Genomic DNA, 22491 nt, shown 5'->3' on the forward strand with positions numbered 1-22491 from the left:
CTTTAGAATATTGATCTACCTTTAAAATTTTGCAATTTAAATGCAGAGTCCATTACCCTTGTCAGAGGTTGTTGATGAATCCGCAGCTGGAGTCCAGTGCTGACAGTTGCAGACTTCTTTGAAAACTTCATCACTAATGATGCATTTCCCACTTAGATACCAAATAGCACGGCCCATGCTAAGCTGAGTTCAGGCCCTCCTGAACAGAGCTGGGTGCTGCAAGCCCTCCTCCCCCTCCTCCTGCTCCTTGCTTGCCTCTCTCTTCCATTAGCCCATTCCCGCCCCCTCCTTTTTTGAATTAGAGGAGAGGGTTTGTATATCTTGCCACCATTGTTTCTCCTTTTATCATTTAGTCAGGCACCATCTAATGTAGCCCCAAAGCAGGTGGCTCCTTGCACCTAGAGTAATGAATGATTCCATTTATCACCCCAAAGGTGATGCTGAGTATAAAGTATATGTAATTCTGCTTAAATTTAAATTTAACAAAAATGTATCAAACACCTTTACTATGCTAGCTCCCTAGAGAATATGAGTACACTCTTCGGATGTCTAGAATCTATGGTTTAGTAAGGGGGCAAGAGAAGTGTAAATCTATTTGATATAAGATGAAGTATCACAGTTACATAATTATAAGGTAAAAAAAGAAATGCATGAAAGAACTAAATGTAGGTCAATAACTCCTGAATATGTAGAGACTTAAATTTTAACTACATAGATTTAGTGATATACAAGTTTAGGTCTCCAAAGCTAAAATTTTCTGTAATCTAAAAACACGTGTAAACTAACAGGTAAAAGTGACAAATTGGGGGGGATAAGTTAAAACATACATAGAGAGGTCATCTCACCAATCTACAAGAACATTTCAATGAGAAGTGACAATGGATATGAACAGAAAATTCACAAAAGAAAAGATATATAACAATTCATAAGAAAAATGCCCAATTTCCTAGAAATCAAAGAAATAAAAAACCACATGTTCAACCATCAAATTGGCACTGATTAAAAAAAATAACACCCAGTGTCAACAAGGGTGGGGGCCATACTCTCCTGCATGCTGGTGATGGGAGTTGTTGACTCATACGTACTTCTGCTAGGGATTTCTTTCAAATACCAAGTGCTTTCCATGAGAGAGCTGAAAGAATGAGGATCCACATTTAATTTACTGATGCTTATTACGACCAAGTCATCAGTATGTGAAAGAAATATTCAGTAAGAAGAAACTTCAAACCACAGAAGCTCAACATGAGCCTTTTAATATCATACATACTCCCATTTGGTTGACATGTCAAAGCTCCCAGGCCAAGACTTCCCCCCGAGCCCTTCCCCCAAACTGGAGTTAGCTAGACCTTAAGCTGCTCCATCCTTAGTTAATTACCATTGCTGAATTTGAACATGGTATTTTTCATTATAATACCGTTAACACAAGACAGGAACACAGGGTTACAGCCCATGTAATTCAGCATCAGTTGTAGCCTCTGCACTTCTTGGTTGGGCTTTACCTGAGTTCTTGTTCTGCATAACTCTTGATCCAAAGGTCACCACACCTGTTGACTCTTCCTTACCCATTTCTCCAGTGGCTTGATCGCTGTGTTATGTTTCCCCAAATTCACTGACTTAACACGGTCTAATTCAACTAACATAATCTAACATATTCTCATCCTGCAGTGTGATAGATTCACCTTTTGATCAACACTACTTAAGATCTAAATTGGTGACACCATTCCAGGGGGGTGCTTTTCAGAAGCTGTGAAAACTGCTCTACTGTCTGACTTGGCGGTTTTACTCCTAGGAACTTATGCCATGGACATAATTAGAGATACAAATTAAAAATGCTTCTATCACTTTGTTTGTAACTGGAAAATGTTGGCAACAACCTAAATATCCAACAGCAGGCTACTGGAGATAAGTAACTTACTCTCTGCAATGGAATATCAGTCCACCATTAGTAGCATGGTATAGCAGATCACTCAGTGACATAGAGAAATAATAATAGATCGTTAAATGAGAAAAGGGTTCCAAGACATGATGTTCAATATACACTGTGAGTCCAATTTTGAAAATATAGAATAGAAATATATTGAGTTTTCAGGTGTAATAAATGTATATACACATAAATGTACACTTAAAAACATACAGACATTAGAAAAAAGTCCAAACGGACACATAATTAATGTCAGTGGTGTTTCTGACTAATAGTAGAATTGTAGTTTTTTCCTGTATTTTATACATTTTGCACCATGAATAGTCATTGTTTTTAAGATGAGAAAAGAAGAGGGAACAGGGGTTATTTTTATAGAGAATAGAGGTACCTTACATTAGGTATAGAGGTAGCGCTGAAGGGAATTCTAGAAAAGACTGGTGGTGTTTTCTGAAGGGGAGGCTGTGAACAGCTTGATGGAAGACTAGCATTTGAGGAAGGCCTGGAGGGGTGGGAGGAGTGGGTTCCTCTGGAGGGCCTGGTCTAAGCCCAGGGCCAGGGAATATTTTACCAGTGCTGAATCCTGAGGGTGGTAAGTATAGCTGCAGAGCGAGGAATACAGAAGCCAAGGAAGTGGGTGTCTTCTAGGCCGACACAAGGATCCACAAATATTCATTTCCAGGGCATCAACATCCAGAAGGGATAAACGAGGGAGAGGAAAAAGCTAAGCCAGGGCCCTCTGCTGTTCTGCAGACCTTAATCTGCTCCTTCTTTCTGAAGAGGAACAAATTGTTCTGTTCCTGCTTGTCCTCTAGCTTTCCCTGATGTTTTTTCCAATGGTACATTTTCTACTTTTCTTTTTCCCATCCCCTCCTTTTGCTTAAATGCACAGATAGGTGAGGCACAGTGAAGTGGTGGGATGTGGCAGAGGCAGGTTCAGCTGGGGAGATGTGGGAGGGTAAGCCCAGGTCCCCTCCTGTGGCCATCATGGGCCCCCCAGTCCTGCCTGGCTGCTGGGAGATCTTCCACCACTGCCCCTAGTTAGCCAGCAGCATTGGCTTAAAGCAAAGCAGGGACGACTTCAATCTACTTGGACAAGAAGGTGAGGCTAGTTGTGGGGACAATTTAACTCAGATTTCCTACAGCTCAGCCCCTGGTGAGCCTCCAAGGAGGGTTCCAGTTCTCACTGGGACCAGGAAGCATGCTCTCCCAGAGGAAGGTCGGACCACAGCCATATGCCCTGCTTCCTTCTCTTTAGCTGCCATATCAATCGCATCCTGGAGTCCCCCCGGGGAAATGATCTCCTGGTTGGTGTAGGCGGGAGCGGCAAGCAGAGTCTGACCAGGCTTGCGGCCTTCATCAGCTCCATGGATGTATTCCAGATCACGCTGCGGAAGGGCTACCAGATCCCAGACTTCAAGGTCAGAAGGCTGGGCGGGAGTAGGGAGATGGCAGCCTCTCCAATTACCCTCAGCTCTCTGTCACCCTTCATTAGCTCTTCAGTTCCCTTGCCCACAACCTCCCCTTAACTGTCCAGCCATTTTCTTCTTAGATTTTGGACTAGTGACATAAGGGGCTCTTTTCTCACTAGACAGCCTGAGAACACTGGCCTTCACAAGGTTGCATCTGTGAGGACTCAGCTGCTTTGTTCCATCTGGAGAGCCTCAGCTCCTGCCCAAACCAGAAGCACTCATCTCCCTTCTAGCTCCAGTAGGAGGAATTCTGACACTGCCCAAGTTTCTTAAGAAATTCATATTTTAAAAGATGAGTTCAGGAAGCACCAGCTGCTGAGACTCTCTGTGACATTTCCTGGTTCCAGACATCTGGCAGGAAGGGGCCACAGTGCACACTCTAGAAACTGGAGAAAGGCATTATATAGGACCTTCAGAAGGCACTTTGTCCAACCCCTCCCTTTAGTCCCGAGCCACAATAGAGGAACCGTAGGGAGCCATGTAATTTCCATCAGGATACTGCTCCTGCTGTCCCCAGGACAATGTCAGCCACACAGCCAGACTTAACCACCTACATAATCTCTTCACATCATATAAGGTCATTCACTTATATGATGATACAGAGTAACACAGATGAGCAGGGACTATTTCTGACCTTTTGGAAAACTGTTAACCTCTCTGCACAAAGCAGGAGCTCCAGAAGCTATACAGGAGCCGCAGTGGTTGTTTGAATTAAAGATCATCACTATTTAACTTAACTTACCCACCTCTGTCGGGATCAAGGCCTGGGAAGGAGACATATTTCCCTGCCTATCAGGGCAAGATAGAACTCCTCCCTACCTCCATTGCCATTTTGCTTTATTTCCCATTAGAGTAGATAAGAAAATGGTCCCATTCCTAAAGAGTGGGTTGGGCATCTCTTTCAATCGGACCCTCTTCTTGCAGATCTCTGATATCGATTGTTTCTGCAGGTGGACCTGGCCAGCTTGTGCCTGAAAGCCGGGGTAAAGTATATCAGCACAGTGTTCCTCACGACTGATGCTCAAGTGGCTGATGAGAAGTTCCTTGTGCTCACCAATGATCTCTTGGCTTCTGGTAAGTGACTTCTTTGCTCTTGAGTGTCTAATAAATTTCCCCTGGAGTCAGAGTCATTCCAAGATGGAGACTTGGTCAAAGGTTGGAAGGGCAAGGTCATGGCAATGAGAAAACCGATACAGTGGGCTGTGCACTGAGGTCCTTCTAGTGCTGGTGCTCTGTCTGCTGTCCTGGCTTTCTCATTCTTATTTCATTTCAAAGCAGACAGACAATCTTGGGGCTCTCTCACTGTGACTGGACTGTTGGAAGAAGTGCAGATCAAGAGGGTGCTAATCTGTTTAGGCCAGAGAGAAGGTACTGTCCCCTCCCCATATGGAAGACAGAGAGAAACTGGTAAGTGCACAGTATTTTAGGTAGCTAAGGCATTGGGAGAAATATGCACACACATTCACAGAATGTACACATACAAAGTCTACACAACAGGAAAAGATTAGGCTGCCGATTTAATTAACCCAGGATTCAGAAGTTTGTGGAAGCAAAGTGAAAGCAGAACAGATTTGGAAAATAAAATGATTTCCTTGGTTTCCAAAGAACTTGACAGGGGCTGCCAACTGCTCTGTGACACTATCAGTGCAAGATAGGACTTAAAGGGGGAAATTGAATTATTGATACTTTACTGTCCTTATTTGTTTAGGAACTCAGGACTTATGTCAGCCATTCTGGAAAAAAATCATGTGTATTTACATATATATATATATATATATATATATATATGTATGTATGTGAAAAGATGTAAATATGTATATTAATATCCAAGAATATAAGACAATTTAGTATATAAATTATACATTTACAGAAATGTGGGGTGGATTGTGTATGTGTGTGTGTATTTATATTTAAATAATTGAAGGTAGAATATGCTTTCCTGGCTCTAAAACCAAATTTAGCATCTGTTAAACTACCTCTTCATCTGGATTAAGAAAACAAAGTCAGTGAACAGATGTTCCTGAACAAAATGTCTGCCTCTAGCTTTCCAGAATTTCAGAAAGCCCATTTATCCAAAGTTCATCCCTGGCTCTTTTACTGAATACTCTTTTGTACTGAAGTATGAAAACCATGATCACGGTATATTTCTCCATAGTCTATCCCATGTCATATGTAGTATGTTTCAGGATGACTACTACCATTTAATCCCTAGGAACTTCCCTTTTTCAGAATCACTGCCTGCTTCAAATTCTGTGCCCTAGTACCCCAGGTCACTTCACTGTCACTTATGAAGAGCTTCTGGTCCCTGGTCCAGAGTGTGCACTAGCAGGCTCTGTGAGCAACCTTTGCATTGTTTCTGATGAGGACCAGAATCCCAGATTTCTTACTGTGCTGGCTCAAGTATCACACTGATCCCACATTTTCATTTCTTTCCCAACTTGTTCTGTTTAAGTGAGCTTTATATCCAAGAATTGCCTGCTTTTTCCTTTTCTCCTCCAATACATTAAGTTTTTCCTTTCCATTATAGTGTCTTTTTAACATCCCACCACCTTCTACAGCAGTCTTTCACCTACAACACTGCATCAACTTTTATTATTTCATCAAGTGATAAGAGAGGGGTCCAACTGCCCTCCCACCCTGAAGCTGTGCCCTAAAGTCTAATTTCTAAAATAATCATAAAAGGTAAAATTGTGCTTCCAAAGACATAGCTTTGGAGAGTCTAGGCATGTTGCCAGCCTCACCCTGTATCTCAGTTGGCTCCAGTTCAGCCAGGTCATCTTCTCCTAAAATAACATCTAAGACACAGAAGATGTTGTACTTTTACCAATTGAAATTTTATTCCTCAATTAAGTATTCTTAATTTTTCATTTAGAAGATAAATTTTCAAGTTCAAATGAGTTTCTGAAGCCCTGCCCAGTGAAAAAGTAATGCATCAGCTTGCTCCAAAATCATGAAGCTTCAAGTGCATATTTCCATTTTAAGGCTTCTCTATAAAAACAACAAGATTTACATATGCATGTTAAAGTGGATATACAATTCAAAGTAATACTATTCTTTTTAAATCTTCCTTTCTTTTTTTTCCTAAACCACTCTCACAGGGAGAACTAGAGCATATTTTAGTTCTAATTTTCCCTAGCAAATAAATAATTTCTGGCTAGAAATTGACTGATTGTCAGTCTAGAGAATGTTGCGGAGATCCATCAGAACCTCCCCCATTCCCTTAGATTTTCAGTTTTATGGGGTTGTATAATCACTCCACTCTTAGATAACACGATAGAGACTATGAAATTACATGTTGGGCTCCCTTACCATTAACTCATCCCTCTTTAGTTATCTACAAGTCCTGTTCTATTGCAGATAGAGGCACAGTAAGTAAATTCCACTGATTCAGCTCTCCCCCCAAACATCTTTCTCAGTAACTTAATTATCTCATGCCATAGGCTATCTGGTTTCTTCCCACATTTCTTTAGTTCATTGTTTCATCACTTGATTTCCTGACAGCAATTCCAAAATCAAACCATGATAATGATTCAGCTCATAAATCCCACTTCTGACACCAGCCAGACATCTCAGAACCCATCATTATGCCAGTTGCATCTCAGGTAGGTTACAGAGTGATAGGAATAAATTCTATGCACAAAGTTAAAGAATTAAATATAGTTCCTGGTCAGATTTGCAAAAGATACATAATTGTATCAGAGGTGGCCACATAGATTAGGAATAAATTAAGCATATCTTTGAGTCACATCTCTTGGCTGCCAGAGTCCTTAAAGGGTGTCAACTGCTGGTTGAAATTATGCATGAACTGTTGACCCTTGTTGAATCTGGAAAATTCAGTTTTTACTATGTCCTTATTGCCCTGTTATAATAATTCCTAAAGAATGTACACTGGCCCTAAAACATAGATATTCTTAGAGAATGTGTTCTCTCTTAGTTTTTCAATCAAGCTCAGAATCAGCAAGATCTTATCCTAATATATATAGAGAAAACAAAATCATTCTCTAGCTTTCTGGCACAGCACATCTGCTTCCAGCTTTCCAGCATTCCAGAGAGCCCATTTAACTGCAGCCCCAGTCAAGAAGGCCCATTCTGCTCCAGATGTAGTGTCTCTCCTTTCCTAACTCTGCCTGATTTTATACTTCATTTTATTTTAGGATCCTATATTGGGTTTTCCTTTTGCTTTTTGAAAAGCTTAATTATTCCATCCAAAATTAAGATTTCTCTTCCCTGGCTCAGACTAGATCCCCTTCCATTTATTCATGTATTCAAGCCATTTATTAAACCCCCATCTTCCAATCAGTAGGTGCTGTGCTCAAAGCTGTGTATCATATAGCTTATATGTGGTCCATTGGAATAGATTATAACCAATGGCTCCCCTCTCTTGTAACATTTTATGTCTCTCCATCTCTAAACCAGACTGTCCTTTTTATATTTGGGCCAAATATCCTCTTGGCATATGTAACATGAGAAGTTCACCATATCTTCCAGATGCTTTAGGATTAGATCTCAGATTGCCATATTAGTGGTCTGCACACATCTTCATGATAATGTAGCCTGGAAGTATTTATAACAGACTTGGCATGAGATTGCTCATCTCCCATGAAAACCTGGAGTTCCTCATGGACTATCTACACTTTATATAAACTGAAATCTGGCCCAGTTTCCCTGAAAAGGAAAAAGAGAAAGTGTGGGACAAAAGAGAAGCTGTCAAGAATGTACCAGATTACCTGAGCATATTTTGTGGTCTCTGTGGATCCATTCACCAGATCCATCTTCAAACCACAAAGAGCACAAATTTAAACCCGAACCTGGTGGCTCTCCAGATCCAAGAAGAAATGCCAAAAGGGTAATGCAAAAAGATACTTGAATAATCACCATTTTCTTTTCTTCCTGTGGTACTGAATTCCCACATAAGTTTTTTGAGACTGTGCCTTTGTGCATTCTCCTACATTGCTAACCTCTCCCTTGCCACCTATATCCAAGCTATAATCAACTGCCACCAGTTTTACCTCCTATTCTGAATCCATATATTCTCTATCATGACCATCACGGCTACACTGATCTTTTCATCTTTTGTTTCAACAAATGCAGACACTACTATAACTCACCTCCCTACCTAACAGGCAATACCTCTTCCAATCAGTCCCCCTTTCTGGTTCAAAAAAGTCTATCTATACTATAGTTACTTCATTAACTCCTAACTGAATGCAGGGGAATATCCAAGGCCCTTTTGTACAGAAAAATAAATAGTCTTTGACCTCTGTATGATCTTGTAATTCCTAACTCCTTGAGATAATTCTGTACACTGTTTCCTGCCATCCTTACTTACTCACAATGTTCTTTTTGAACTGCATGCCCTTCTCCCTTGTCTGGATTAACTTCTACCCATGTTGTAAGACATATCTGGGGTGTCACCTCTCTAGGAAATCTTCCCCGATCCCCTGTCACCCCTGGGCATGAGGAACATCCCTCCATATTTCCACAGCAGTCCACTGCTGCACACAACCACCATTGTATTGAAACAACACCATACATTTATGGGAGGCAAAGACCATGTTGTCTGCTGTTGGTTAATTAGTTGTTATTAAACAATCCAGAGATACAAAATAAAAAGGATTAAGTACATACCATCCAGTTTAGAAAATAAAACCATATTGATAGAACTATAACCCTCTATAGATACTTATTTTCATCATTTATATTGTCAGCAATTAATGTATTTCTTGACACATAATCAGTATTCAGGAGGTATTCATTGAACTAAACTGGGTTCATATCATGATAATGATGTGCCATCTTACATTATTACATATCACCATTGGACATGTGGTGAGGTTGCCAGGCATGTAGACAAAGGGGCAGGGAAAAGGGTACAGAAATTCTCAATCATAATACAAGTTGCTCACAGGGGTGGTAGTACAGCATGGAGAATATATTGCCAATGATTCTGTAACATCTTCCTATGTTGACAGATAGTAACTTCTGTAGTGGGGGTGACAATTTAATCATGTGGATAACTGTTGAACCACTGTAAACCGTTGTATACTTAAAGCCAACATAAGATTGGATATCAACGATACTTAATTTTTAAAAAAAGAAAAGAGGGCAGGAGTACCGTGATAGCCACCACACCCCCTTGCTTTTTCTCCCTTGAGACCTGAGAAATATTTTGGAAAACGGTGTGCCTATATGAGGCCAAAGCCCTGAAGCCAGTGTGAAGCTAACTGGCTCGTGGTCCTTTTTATTGCCATGCTCCAACGAACTGAAGCATCTTAAGCCATCAGGATCTCCTCTCCCAACAGCAGTTATTACCTCTGAGACCCCCAGACTAACACAGAGTAGATGATGTTTACTGTGACTTGTGAAATATTTGGACATGTTAATGATTGCACAGTGCCTGCAAGCACTTGGAGGCAGAAACAATGTCCTCCAACTTTAGGTCTCTGGAGGGTGCTTTTCAAATATTTGTTTTCACTTCTCTTCTTCACATCAGAAAATCCCCTCTGGCAATTCAGTCTCCTATTTTCAGCATGACTACCTACATCACGCATAAGTGACAGGAACACTGTCAGGAGAAACTGGAGGGACAAACCTGAAATGCAGACTTTCCTCACAATTCAGAGGTGATCAATGGCATCTGGCAGTCTTCTTAAGAGTTCTTGGAATCTTCTGACAAACACCATTATCCTAAGGGCCTGGGAAAAGGTTCTAAATGGCCTGGGTGCTTTCAACATCCTGGCGGTAAGGGTATCACATAAACCAAGGTCAGCAAACTTTTTCTATAAAGCATCAGAAAGCAAATATTGGCAACTTTCAGACCATGCAGTCTCTGTCACAACTACTCAGCTCTGTCATTCCATTGGGAAAATAGCCATAGACAATCCCTAAATGGATGAGTGTGGCTGTGAGCAATAAAACTTTATTTATGGTCAATTAAATTTGAATGTCCTATAATTTTCACATATCATTAAATATTATTATTTTAATTTTTTTCAACCATTAGAATTCTAAAAACCATTTATTCTTAGCTTGCAGGCCATGCAAATAGAGGTGGCAAGCCAGATTTAGCCTGTAGACTATAGTTTGCCGCCCAGTACCCAGCAGGTTATACATAAAAACACCAAAAGGACAGAAATCCTACATATTTCAAATAATAGGTGAAGAACACAGAGTCTATTATTACAAATGTTCTGAGACTGAAGGGAATCCAAGTCCTTACTGGAGGGCTCTAGCTTGTTAACAGACAAGAAATACAGACCATCAGAGAGGTAAAGGAGAGAGGGGTATAGGCCATGGCCAGCCGCTGACGCTGGAGGAGTATGGCTCACGCCAACTCCATTTGAATGTTTCCCTTTTAAAAACTTCCCTGAACTCAACTCATAACACATGCTAAATACCATTTCATTTCCCTAACAGTTTTCTCTGACTCCTATTTTTATCAAATAAGACTGAAATGGATTAGTCCATTAGTAAGACCTTGATTTTGACAAATTATAGCCAAGGGCATTTTATATGCATGCTATGAAATATCTTAACAAATGGAAATTAAATCGTTTGTCTAATTAAGGGAAGAAAATAAACGATCATTTTCATGAGAATTCATTTGTTCATTTGACCTTGTAAATGATTAAGCCTAATCAGTATAAAAGTCTTACTAAACTCCCAGCTACTAGATTAGTGCTGTCAGACTACAAAGACCAGAAACTTGTTGGAAATTGGTGTAAGTTTCCTCCAGGTATAGCAGTTCAAGAAAGTGCTGCAGCCTCCCCGATGGAGTCATAATTCCCATCAGTCTGATTAGTCCCAAACCATCTGGCAAGCCTCCCATCTTTGAGGACATCACCCAAATCCCTAAGGAAGTGGCATGAGTAGGGTGGCCTCGGTGGCTTCTTCCATCTCTGACATTTCCACGGAGTTAACGTTTCTGTGTTGATTATGGAAGAGGGAAGAGGCATGCGGGTGTGGAGAACTTTAAAGGGGAGCATGTATATGACTTCAGCTCCTGATGGCCTCCGTACCTACCAAATGTTTTGCCCTGGAAATGAGAAAGAGCTTTTCTGATGCCCACAGACTACCCTGGAATGAGCCACGTTCACCTTTACATCCTGCCTAGTGTTGTCAACATTTCACCAGTGCTTCCCTTAATTCTTACCTCCCTCAACCTCATCTCTCACATTGAGAAAACAGGTCATTTAGTTTGAGCCTTGCGAATACCTGTATACCTCACAGTCCATCTCTATTTCCTTGTGATCATCTCTTTTCCTCCAATATTACCATGCTTCCTTTCCAAGCCCAGTCCTTCCATCTGCACCAGGAGCCCACCTCTTGGTTCCTGATTCACAGTTCTGCCCTGTCTGCTTTCTTCTTTCATTGCTGCCTCTTCCTTATGGTTTTTACATTCTCAACACTCACAATTTACTTTCTCCCCTTTATGTTTTCCGTATTTCTTTATAACATATCTTGGACATTCAGAAAGCAGCAAAACAAACTCCCATGCAATCACATACAATGTTGCAAAATAGAATCTTCTGTGTGCATGTTCAAGAGTTTCTTTACAGTAGGTGCCCCAAAGGTGCCCCAAAGGACTGACTTGTTTGATATGTGCATTTCAACTTTACTAAAAAATGTCAAATTGCTCACCAGAGTATACTCGCTGTATAAATGAACTCTCTGGCCAATACTGCATGAATACCTGTTTGCACCTAACTTCTTCAACACTGGATTTATGTGACATACTGATTTTTGCCAGCTAGCATGAAATGAAATCTCATTGTTTTCCTTTCCCTTTTTTTCTTCTGACATCAAGCATCTTTTCAAGTTTTATTGGCTATTCCTCTTCTGTGAGTTGCCTTTTTCTAAATTTGCCCTTTTGCTCTCGTGTTCTTTGTCTTTCTCTTATAGATTTATAAGAGTTCTTTATATATTCTGGATACTAACCCTTTGTTCATTATATGGGTTGTAAATATCTTTTTGAGTCTGTATATGACTTTTTTTGTCATGCTGATTTAGTTTAAATGTTGTAAAATTTAAGTCTTTTTTTATGCTTCTGCAATTTGTGCTGTTTCACAAATTTTGTCTTATCCAACATCATAAAAATTATCTCATTTTTATATCATTATTGTATCACTTTTCTTATGTATGTCTTTCATCCACCTGATATTTATTTTTGTATAATCTAATTTTATTTTTTAATGGTGACACTTAATTGTCTTAACATCACTTATTGGTTAATCCATCCCTGTTTGCACACTGATTTTTAGTATCAATTTCATATTTGTACCTGGGTCTGTTCCTAGGAGTTGCTTTCATTGTTTCATTCATCCCGGTACCAATTTCACTCTGTTTCAATCATCATAGCTCATAAAGAAACCTGATTTCTGGTAGGGCAAATCTCTCCTTTTGATTCTTCTTCAGAAAGTCATGCCCATTCTTTGCCCTAATATAAATTTTAGAATATGCTTGTCAGGATTGAAAAGAAACCCATTTTATTTTTTATTGGAATTACATTTTTATGATACTGGTAATACTAAGTCATCCACCCATGAGCACAATCTTTCTTTCCATTTATTTAGGGTTTTATTTATGCCCTTCAATAGTATGTTTTAGTTTTTGTATCAAGATCTGGCCCCTCTTTCCATGTACAACCACCTGCCTTATAAGGTATTCACAATTGTTTTTGCTGGTATTCTAAATAGCTTTTTAAGTAACCTTTTCTTCCTTGAGTACAGCCATGCCATTTTATTTCCGATCCTGATTTTGCATCCAGCAAGCTTGTTGTTGGACATGCTTATGAGTTCCGATTGCTTGCTTATGTTCTTTTAGTTTTTCTATGTAGAAAATTAGATTTTGAGCAAAAAAGTTTTATTATTTCCATAAGTATCCTTATACATTTTCCTTTTCTTGATCTTTTTGCATAGTCTAGGACCTCCCATGTAACGTTGAATAGAAAACATGCTAGCAATCATACTTGTCTTTTTCTAGATTTGAAAGAGAATGTTTTAGTATTTCACAATTAGGTATGATGTTTGCTCTGAATCTGCAGTAGATATCTATTTTCAAGTGTTAACCTAAAAAATAAAAGTATGTAAGTTATTTTATTAGAAGTAATGGGTTTATTCGGGAATAGCAGAGAATTGCAGTTTGGGACAAGGCTCGCACAGCAAAACCATAGGCTAGTTCAGAGAACAAAGGAGAGGAATGCTCTTTCATAGAGAAAAGCAGGGAGTTGAGAGGGGCTGTTACAAACAAAAAGTCTATGGAACTGGGAGTCAGAAGTGTAGTGGCTTCTCATTGGCTGAGTTGTAATGGTCTGGCTTTGGCTGGGCTATTGGCTGTTACAGGATAGGAGGACATCGTCCAGGATAGGAGGACATACTCCTGCTGGAGTAGAAAGCGTATCTAAATCAGAATAGCCCTGCAGGTCTACCTCTTCTGTGTCTGCAACTGACAAGGAGTGGTTGGTGTGAGAGCTCCCCCTGCAGGCCTCCAAGCTCCATGACAGTGAGGTTCCCCTAATTAATTTTCACAAGGTTAAGAGAAATTTCATTTATTCCAAGTTTACTAATAGTTTTTAGAAATTTTGTACATCTTTTTTAACAGTCATATTGTTTAACCTCTTTAATCTTACTAATGTAATGAATTATTTTCGTAGATTTTTCTAATACTTAACCATAATTGCATTTCCAGGATAAACCCTACTTGGTCATCCTATTTTTATATATTTAGTTAAGATTTAAAAACTTTTTTTCTTCTCATGCTGCATTATTAGTACAAGATTTTATCTAACTTTCTGAATTTTTACAATCTTATAAAAAGTAATAATTAGGCATAGTTTTAAAGTTCATTTATAGGGTTGAGTGTTCATATGCTGGCCAATCTGATTTGCACAAATAAAACAATAAGTAAACATAGCTTCAGTGTGTGTATCTGTTGTTACAAGTAAGGTGAAACATTTGTTCACATGTTAAAGGGGCATTTGTATTTCCTGTACTGTGAACTCCACTTTCATTTCCTTCACCACATCTCACTTTTGAAGTATTGATCTCCTTTATTTGTAGAGTTTCTTTACATTTTAAGGAGATTAGCCATCTAACTGCAATGTGAGTTATACATATATTTTCTTTTTTTAACGTTTATTGAATGAGAACATCTAAGTTCTACTCTCTCAGCAAAGTGAGTGTAGTGTTATCAACTATAGTCACCATGTTATACATTAGATCCTTAGACTTTATTCATCTTATAACTGAAAAGTTTGTATCCTCTTACCAACCTCTCCCTATTTCCCACTCCACCCCTCCAGGCCCTGGCAAACACTTTCCACTCTCTGTTTCGAGTTTGACTTTTTTTTTAGATTCCACATATAACTGATGCCATGCAGTATTTGTCTTTCCCTGTGTGGCTTACTTCACTTAGCATAATGCCTTCTTGGTTCATTCCTGTTACTGAAGATGACAGGATTTCCTTCTTTTAAATGATGTTCATGTATTTTTCATATATGGATGTGTATATGTATATTTTTTACACATATGTGTATATATATATAATTTTCTCGATCCATTCATCTGCTGATGAACACTTACATTGTTTCCACACCTTGGTTATCATGAATAATGATGCTTCAGGAAGCATGGGAATACAGAAATCTGTGACCTGTGGTTTTATTTCCTTTGGATATATACCCAGAAGTGGGATTGCTGAATCACTTAGTGGTTCTATTTTAAATTTCTTGAGGAGCTTCCATACTGGTTTCCATAGTGGTCGTACCACTTTGCATTCCCACTGACAGTGTACAAAGGGTCCCCCTTTCTTCATATGCTTGCCAGCATTTATCTTGTCTGTTTGACGACAGCCATCCTGACTGGTGTGAGATGCTACCTCACTGTGGTTTGACTTGCATTTCTCTGATGATTAGAGATGCCGAGCACCGTTTCTTGCACCTGTTGGCCATTTGCATGTCTTCTTTGGAAAACATGCATTTTCTTCATTGGTTCTTTCGGTTTTGTTATTGCTATTGTTATACTTTGTCTATGTCATTTTTTACATAAAATTTATATTTTTCATGCAATTTATCAATTTATATGTATCAAATGTATCTGTCTTTTAAAGCATACCAATTTTGATTTATAGTTAGAAAGCCTTTCCTCACTCAGAGTTTATGAAAGTATTCCCCTCATTTTTTTCTATCATTTTTATGGTTTTACTATTTTATAGTTAAATCTTTCCATTCTTTTATGTATCATTCCCCAGCCCTGGGTTTGGAGTCCATATGGTGTCCGTTCAGTTTCACCAGCAAGAGTGGCCTAAAAATGGCCTAAAAATCAAAGGCCATGTCTCCCAAGGTTAGATAACCTCTCTTGCCCAATTGTACCATGTGGGGAGATGCCAAAGCTGCCTACCTGTGTTCCATTTCTTCCCAGGAGAGATCCCAGATCTCTACGCTGATGATGAAGTCGAGAACATCATAAACCATGTGGGGAATGAAGTCAAGAGCCAAGGTCTGATTGACAGCAGAGAGAACTGCTGGCAGTTCTTTATTGGTCGGGTCTGACGACAGCTGAAGGTACAGAGGGTTTACTGTCCAGGGTAGGCAGGGCCAATGATGGGTTGTGGAAGCCTCTGCTGCCATTTTGGACACAGCTGTCCTCACTGACTGTGCTGGGTGTGGGCAGCAAGGGTGCAGTGGCTGAGCACCTAGGCAGGGGTGCCCTTCTGATCTGCTTCCTGTGCAGTGGCCTCCCTCTTGCTTCACATAGTCTCAGCATTGTTAATTTCTTGGCTAACAAGACTGACTAGCATTTATAGATGTTTTTTCTCTGTTGAGTTTGCTTCCCAACTTCCTGGGAAATAAAAAGCCTGATGCTAGTCTGTCTACAAGTGCTTCTCGAAAAGCTTCTCAGTTCTCTCCACCCTTCTGACTTCTCAGGTGACTCTCTGTTTCTCCCCTGTGGGGAACAAGCTGAGGGTCTGCAGCAGGAAGTTCCCAGCGATTGTGAACTGCACAGCCATCGCCTGGTTCCATGAGTGGCCTCAGCAGGCACTGGAGTCTGTCAGCCTCCGCTTCTTGCAGAGCACAGAGAGCATTGAGGTGAGAGGAAAAAGGAGGCATTCCTCAAGATCCTCTCCACCTCAGGGCACAAGGAATTCTGTGTTCAGAATTTCAGGGGTCAAGCTCAGGCTCGGACAGAGTTGCTGGAGCTCAGTTTTTCCACTCTTTCAAGCATGGTAGGCCGTCAGCTCCAGTCTTCACAGCCAGACCATCCCTTTATTTCCTGCTTTGATTTCAGCCCAAGGTCAAGCAGTCAATCAGCAAGTTCATGGCTTTTGTCCACACAAGTGTCAACCAAATGTCCCAGTCTTACCTGAGCAACGAGCAGCGCTACAACTACACTAATCCCAAATCATTTCTGGGGTTCATCAGACTCTACCAGAGCCTGCTGCACAGCAACGGGAAAGAGCTCAAGTCCAAGATGGAGCGGCTGGAGAATGGCTGCTGAAGCTCCACAGCACGTCTGCCCAGGTGAGCCTTAGCGGCCAATCTCTGCTGCCTGCAGAGGGCCGAGGGGGAGTGGGGGCTGCCCCTTTCCAGACAACTGGAGGGATCACAACCGAGGTCCCAACATCATTCATGGTCTTCCAGAGAAACAGGACCAAAAGTTACAGCTGAGCTCCCCCAGCAGCCGGGCGTGCCCTCGACTGTGGTCTGCTCTGCTGTCTTTCACTGACGTGAGAATCCCGATCCCCTGAAGCACCTTTCTCCCTCTTCACCATTTCCTCCCATTCTGCTACTTCCTTTTCCTCTCCACCAACTTCCCTTCCATCTTCAAAACCAAAAAAGATGACTGGTTGGGAGAAATGGTTGCAGGGTGATAGCAATTTTTTGTTGTTGTTTCTTGTGTCTTACTATATGGTCTGTCAAAGAGCTACTGGAACCTAATTTCTTAAACAAATCCTGTCTGATCTTATACACCTCCTCATCTGTTCCTAAGTGGTTCTGTCTATCAAAAGTAGTCCCCTGTCATCCTGACCTTGTTACATTTTTCTACTAACTCTTCCAAAGGTATTAGTTTATTTCAGTCAATTTTTATTCTTCCCTTGAGAACTGGGGACAATTCTAGCATCCTCTCTGCCCCTGCTCATGCCCATCAAATATCACTGGTCCCTTGAAGGCCCCATTTTGTGCTCTGTTTACCAGCAGCAGCAGCAGCCTCTCATTAGGATGGTGAACTTTCATACCTTTCTGCACAGTGAAGCTAAGATTTTGATCAATTTAATTCTTGGATGTCACATGGTCTTGCCAATGTCTAAGCCTTTCACTTACTGTCATTTTCTCAGAATGTTGCTTTTGGAATAACTCTGTACTGAACTTTCTTATTCTGACTTCTCCTTTCTACCCAATTCAGTTTCTTGGTTCATAGATGTACTATTTCCAAATGAGTTCATTCATTTTGTGGGATGCAGTGAGCTCTTGCAGTCTATACACAGAGATTTTTTTCTGCTTGGGTAAGTCATCTATTATCTGGGTTTGTTCATCTGGTCTGGCCTCTCCTCCCAGAGCAATGATTTTCTAGATGGGTTCCCTGTGTCCCATATCTATTATGTTCTCACTCATTGTTTTCATCCCTTTGGCCTTGTTCTCTACATTTCAGGAGAGCTTTCCAAGTTTATCCTCAGTAATACTAATTTAATAGTGAGTAATATTGCTACTGCTTCTCCTGCTTTCAGTGACAACTTTAATGATGCTATTACATTTTTACCATTCTAACAGCCCTTCCTCATCTTGCCCCTTTTCCCTTTCCAACACATCCTATTGCTTTTTTATTTCAGCCTGTGTTTCTGCAATGGTATCACAGGAACCATTCTACAGTTGATGCCAAGCAGCTTTCTTTGTGTTTTTTGTAGATCTGGTTAATGAGTCGTTTCCAGAGCTATGTTATTCTTCCTCTTCTATACTGCTATTCCTTTCCTTGTTCTGTATTTATATAAATACCTCTTGTTTTCTTTATTTCCTTGCAGGCACAGTGAGATCTGTTCAAACTCGATGTTTGTCAACAAATGGCATGTAACAATGATCTAAGACACTACTCTCTTTCCTTTTGTGTCATATCTAAAACCCCTTCTTAGAACAGCTCAGGACAGGTTGAGGTACATAGGTCCCAGTCCAGGTAGTAGCAGTTTGCCTATTATACATCTTTGTTGTGGAATGGAAGCATCTTCTCTTCCATTTACTTTTTGTTTCTTTCCATCTCTGAACTTCTAGAGAGCAGCACAAGGTAGAATCCAGAATGCAGTCCTACCAGATTTTTTCCCATACCTCCCACCTCTTCCTCTTTCTGTCTTCCCCAACATACAGGGCCCTCAGAACATTCTTCACCCCCACCAGCTCCTGTCTGCCTCCTACTCACTCATCCTTTGTGAATTGCTGATCAGTCTGTGTAGAGCACACTTGCTAGGGAGCAAGTAATGGGCAAGGTACTCCTACGCTTCACAGAGCAGCACGCACAGTTCTCCTTTATGCAGCCCTTTGGCCTTAGGGCAGACAGTGAAGAAAGCATAATGTCTGTTCTTGTGTTTTTAGGGATCTCTAGTAAGGAGAAGCTTGGTTATTACGTGCTCTCTAAAAGAAAAGCCTGGTTGTTAGGTGATCTCTAACAGGGAAGACTGGTTGTTAGGTGATCTGTAACAGAGAAGACTGGTTGTTAGGTGACCTCTAATAAGGAGAAGTCAGGTTGTTAGGTGATCTCTAAAATGGAGAAGCCTAGTGGTTAGGTGATCTCTAACAAAAGCCTGTTGTTAGGTGATTTCAAATGGAGAAACCTGCTTGTTTGGTATACTCTAATAAGGAGAAGCCTAGTTGTTAGGTGATCTCTGACAGGGAACCTGGTTGTTAGGTGACCTCTGATGGAGAAGCATGGTTATTAGGTGATCTCTAATAAGAAGAAGTCTGGTTGTTAGGTGATCTCTAGTGGAGAAGCCTGGTTGTTAGGTTACCTCTGACAGACAAGCCTGGTTGTTAGGTGACATCTTAAAGAGAAGACTGGTTGTTAGGTGATCACTAATGAGGACAAGCCTGGTTGTTAGGTGACCTCCAACAGAGAAGCCTTCTGGTTAGGTGACATCTGAAAGAGAAACCTGGTTGTTAGGTGATTTCTGATGGACAAGCTTGGTTGTTAGGTGACCTCTGATTGAGAAGCCTGGTTTTGAGGTGATCTCTAATAAGGAGAAGCCTGAATGTTAGGTGATCTCTAATAAAGAAGTCTGGTTGTTAGGTGACCTCTTACAGAGAAGCCTGGTTGTTACATGACCTCTGACAGACAAGCCTGGTTGTTAGGTGATCTCCTACAGAGAAGCGTGGTTGTTAGGTAACCTCTGACAGAGAAGACTGGTTGTTAACACAGCTCTTTCAGAGAAGCTTGATTATTAGGTTATCCCTGACAGAGATGACTGGTTGTTAGGTCATTTCTAATGGAGAAGCTTGGTTGTTAGGTGACCTCTGACAGAGAAGCCTGGCTGTTAGGTGATATCTAATAAGGAAGAGACGGGTTGTTAGGTTATCTCTGACAGAGAAGTCTGGTTGTCAGGTGATCTCTAAGAAGGAGAAACCTGGTTGGGAGGTGATCTCTAATAAGGAAAAGCCTTGTAGGTGACACTTGATAGAGAAGACTGATTGTTAGGTGACCTCTGAGGGAGAAGAATGGTTGTTAGGTGGTCTCTAATGAGGAGAAGCCTGGTTGTTAGGTGATCTCTAATAAGGAGAAACCCGCTTCTGACATGATCTCTAATAAGGAGAACCCTGGTTGTTATGTGACCTCTGACAGAGAAGCCTGGTTGTTAGGTTATCTCTGACAGACAAGCATGGTTGTTAGGTCACCTCTTAAAGAGAGGACTGGTTGTTAGGTCACCTCTTAAAGAGAAGACTGGTTGTTAGGTGACCTCTAATAAAGGGAAGCCTGGTTGTTCGATGACCTCTGACAGAGAAGGCTGGTTGTTAGGTGATCTCTTAAAGAGAAGACTGGTTGTTAGGTGATCTCTAATAAAGGGAAGCCTGTTGTTATGTGACGTCTGACAAAGAAGCCTGGTTATTAGATGACCTCTGACAGAGAAGCATGGTTGTTAGGTTACCTCTGACGGTTAAGCTTGGTTGTTAGATTACTTATGATTGAGAAGCCTGGTTTTTTGGTGATCTCAAATAAGGAGAAGACTGGTTGTTAGGTATTCTCTAATAAGGAGAAGCCTGAATGTTAGGTGATCTCTAATGGAGAAGCCTTGTTGTTAGGTGACCTCTTGCAGAGAAGAGTGGTTGGTAGGAAACCTCTGACAGAGAAGCTTGATGGTTAGGTTATCTTTGACAGAGAAGCCTGGTTGTTAGGTGACATCTGACAGAGAAGTCCGTTTGTTACGTGACCTCTGACAGAGAAGATTTAGGAGATCTCTGATGGAGATGACTGGTTGTTAGGTGACCTCTGACAGAGAAGCCTGGTTGTCAGGTGATCTCTAATAGGGAGAACCTGGTTGTTAGGTGATCTCTAATAAAAAGAAGCCTGGTTGTTAGGTGACATCTGACAGAGGAGCATGGTTGTTAGGTTACCTCTAATGGTTAAGCTTTGTTGTTAGATGACTTCAGACTGAGAAGCCTGCTTCTTAGGTGATCTCTAATAAGGAGAAGCCTGAATGTTAGGTGATCTCTAATGGAGAAGCCTCATTGTTAGGTGACCCCTGTCAGTGAAACCTGGATGTTAGGAGACATCTGACACAGAAGCTTGGTTGTTAGGTGATCTCTGACAGAGAAGCCTGGTTGTCAGGTAATCTCTGACAGAGAGGCCTGGTTGTTAAGACAGCTCTTACATAGAAGTTTGATTATTAGGTTATCTCTGACAGAGAAGACTGGTTGGTAGGTGACCTCATAAAGAGAAGACTGGTTGTTATGTGACCTCATAAGGAGAAGACTGGTTGTTGGGTGATCTAATAAGGAGAAGCCTGTTTGTTAGGTGATCTCTTACAGAGAAGCCTGGTTGTTAGGTGACCTCTGAAAGAGAAGACTGGTTGTTAGGTGATCTCTAATAAGGACGAGCTGGGTTGTTAGATTTTCTATGACAGATAAGCCTGGTTGGTAGGTGACCTCTGAAATGGAAGCCTGGTTGTTAGGTGACTTCTGATTGAGAAGCTTGGTTGTTAGGTGACCTCTGATTGTGAAGCCTGGTTTTTAGGTGATCTCAAATACAGGGAAGCCTGCTTGTTAGGAGATATGTAAATAGGAGAAGCTAGAATGTTAGGTGATCTCTAATGGAGATGCTGAGATGTTAGGTGACCGCTTACAGAGAAGCCTGGTTGTTAGGTGATCTCTAATAAGGATGAGCTGGGTTGTTAGATTTTCTCTGACAGATAAGCCTGGTTGGAAGGTGACCTCTGACAGAGAAGATTGATGGTTAGGTGACATCTGACAGAGTAGCCTCTTTACTATGTGGTCTCTGACAGAAAAGCTTGGTTGTTAGGTGATCTCTAATAAGGAGAAGTGTGGTTGTGATGTGACCTCTGTCAGAGAAGCTTGGTTGTTAGGTTATCTCTGACAAAGAAGCCTAGTTGTTATACGACCTCATAAAGAGAAGACTGGTTGTTGGGTGATCTAATAAGGAGAAGCCTGTTTGTTAGGTGAGCTCTTACAGAGAAGCCTGGTTATTAGGTGACTTCTGATGGAGAAGCTTGTTTGTTAGGTGACCTCTGATTGAGAAGGCTGGTTTTTAGGTGATCTCAAATAAGGGGAAGCCAGCTTGTTAGGAAATCTCTAATAAGGAGAAGCTGGTATGTTAGGTGATCTCTAAAGGAGGTGCTGAGATGTTAGGTGCCCACTTACAAAGAAGCCTGCTTGTTAGGAGACCTCTGACAGAGAAGATTGATTTTTAGGTTATCTCTGACAGAGAAGGCTGGTTGATAGGTGACGTCTGAAAGAGTTGCCTGTGTGTGACGTGTCCTCTGACAGAGCAGCTTAGTTGTTACGTGATCGCTAATAAGTAGAAGCATGGTTGTTACATGACCTCTGACAGTGAAGCCTGGTTGTTACATTATCTCTGACAGTGAAGCCTGGTTGTTAGGTGACCTCATAAAGAG

At 40.9% G+C, this 22491-nt stretch overlaps 1 pseudogene; it reads left to right on the forward strand.

Annotated features, from left to right (window-relative positions):
- Positions 1 to 22491, forward strand: part of LOC108403857 (dynein axonemal heavy chain 9-like) — a 594862-nt pseudogene that overhangs the window by 158131 nt on the left and 414240 nt on the right.

Source organism: Manis javanica, chromosome 4, assembly GCF_040802235.1.
Source record: "Manis javanica isolate MJ-LG chromosome 4, MJ_LKY, whole genome shotgun sequence".
NCBI lineage: Eukaryota > Metazoa > Chordata > Mammalia > Pholidota > Manidae > Manis > Manis javanica.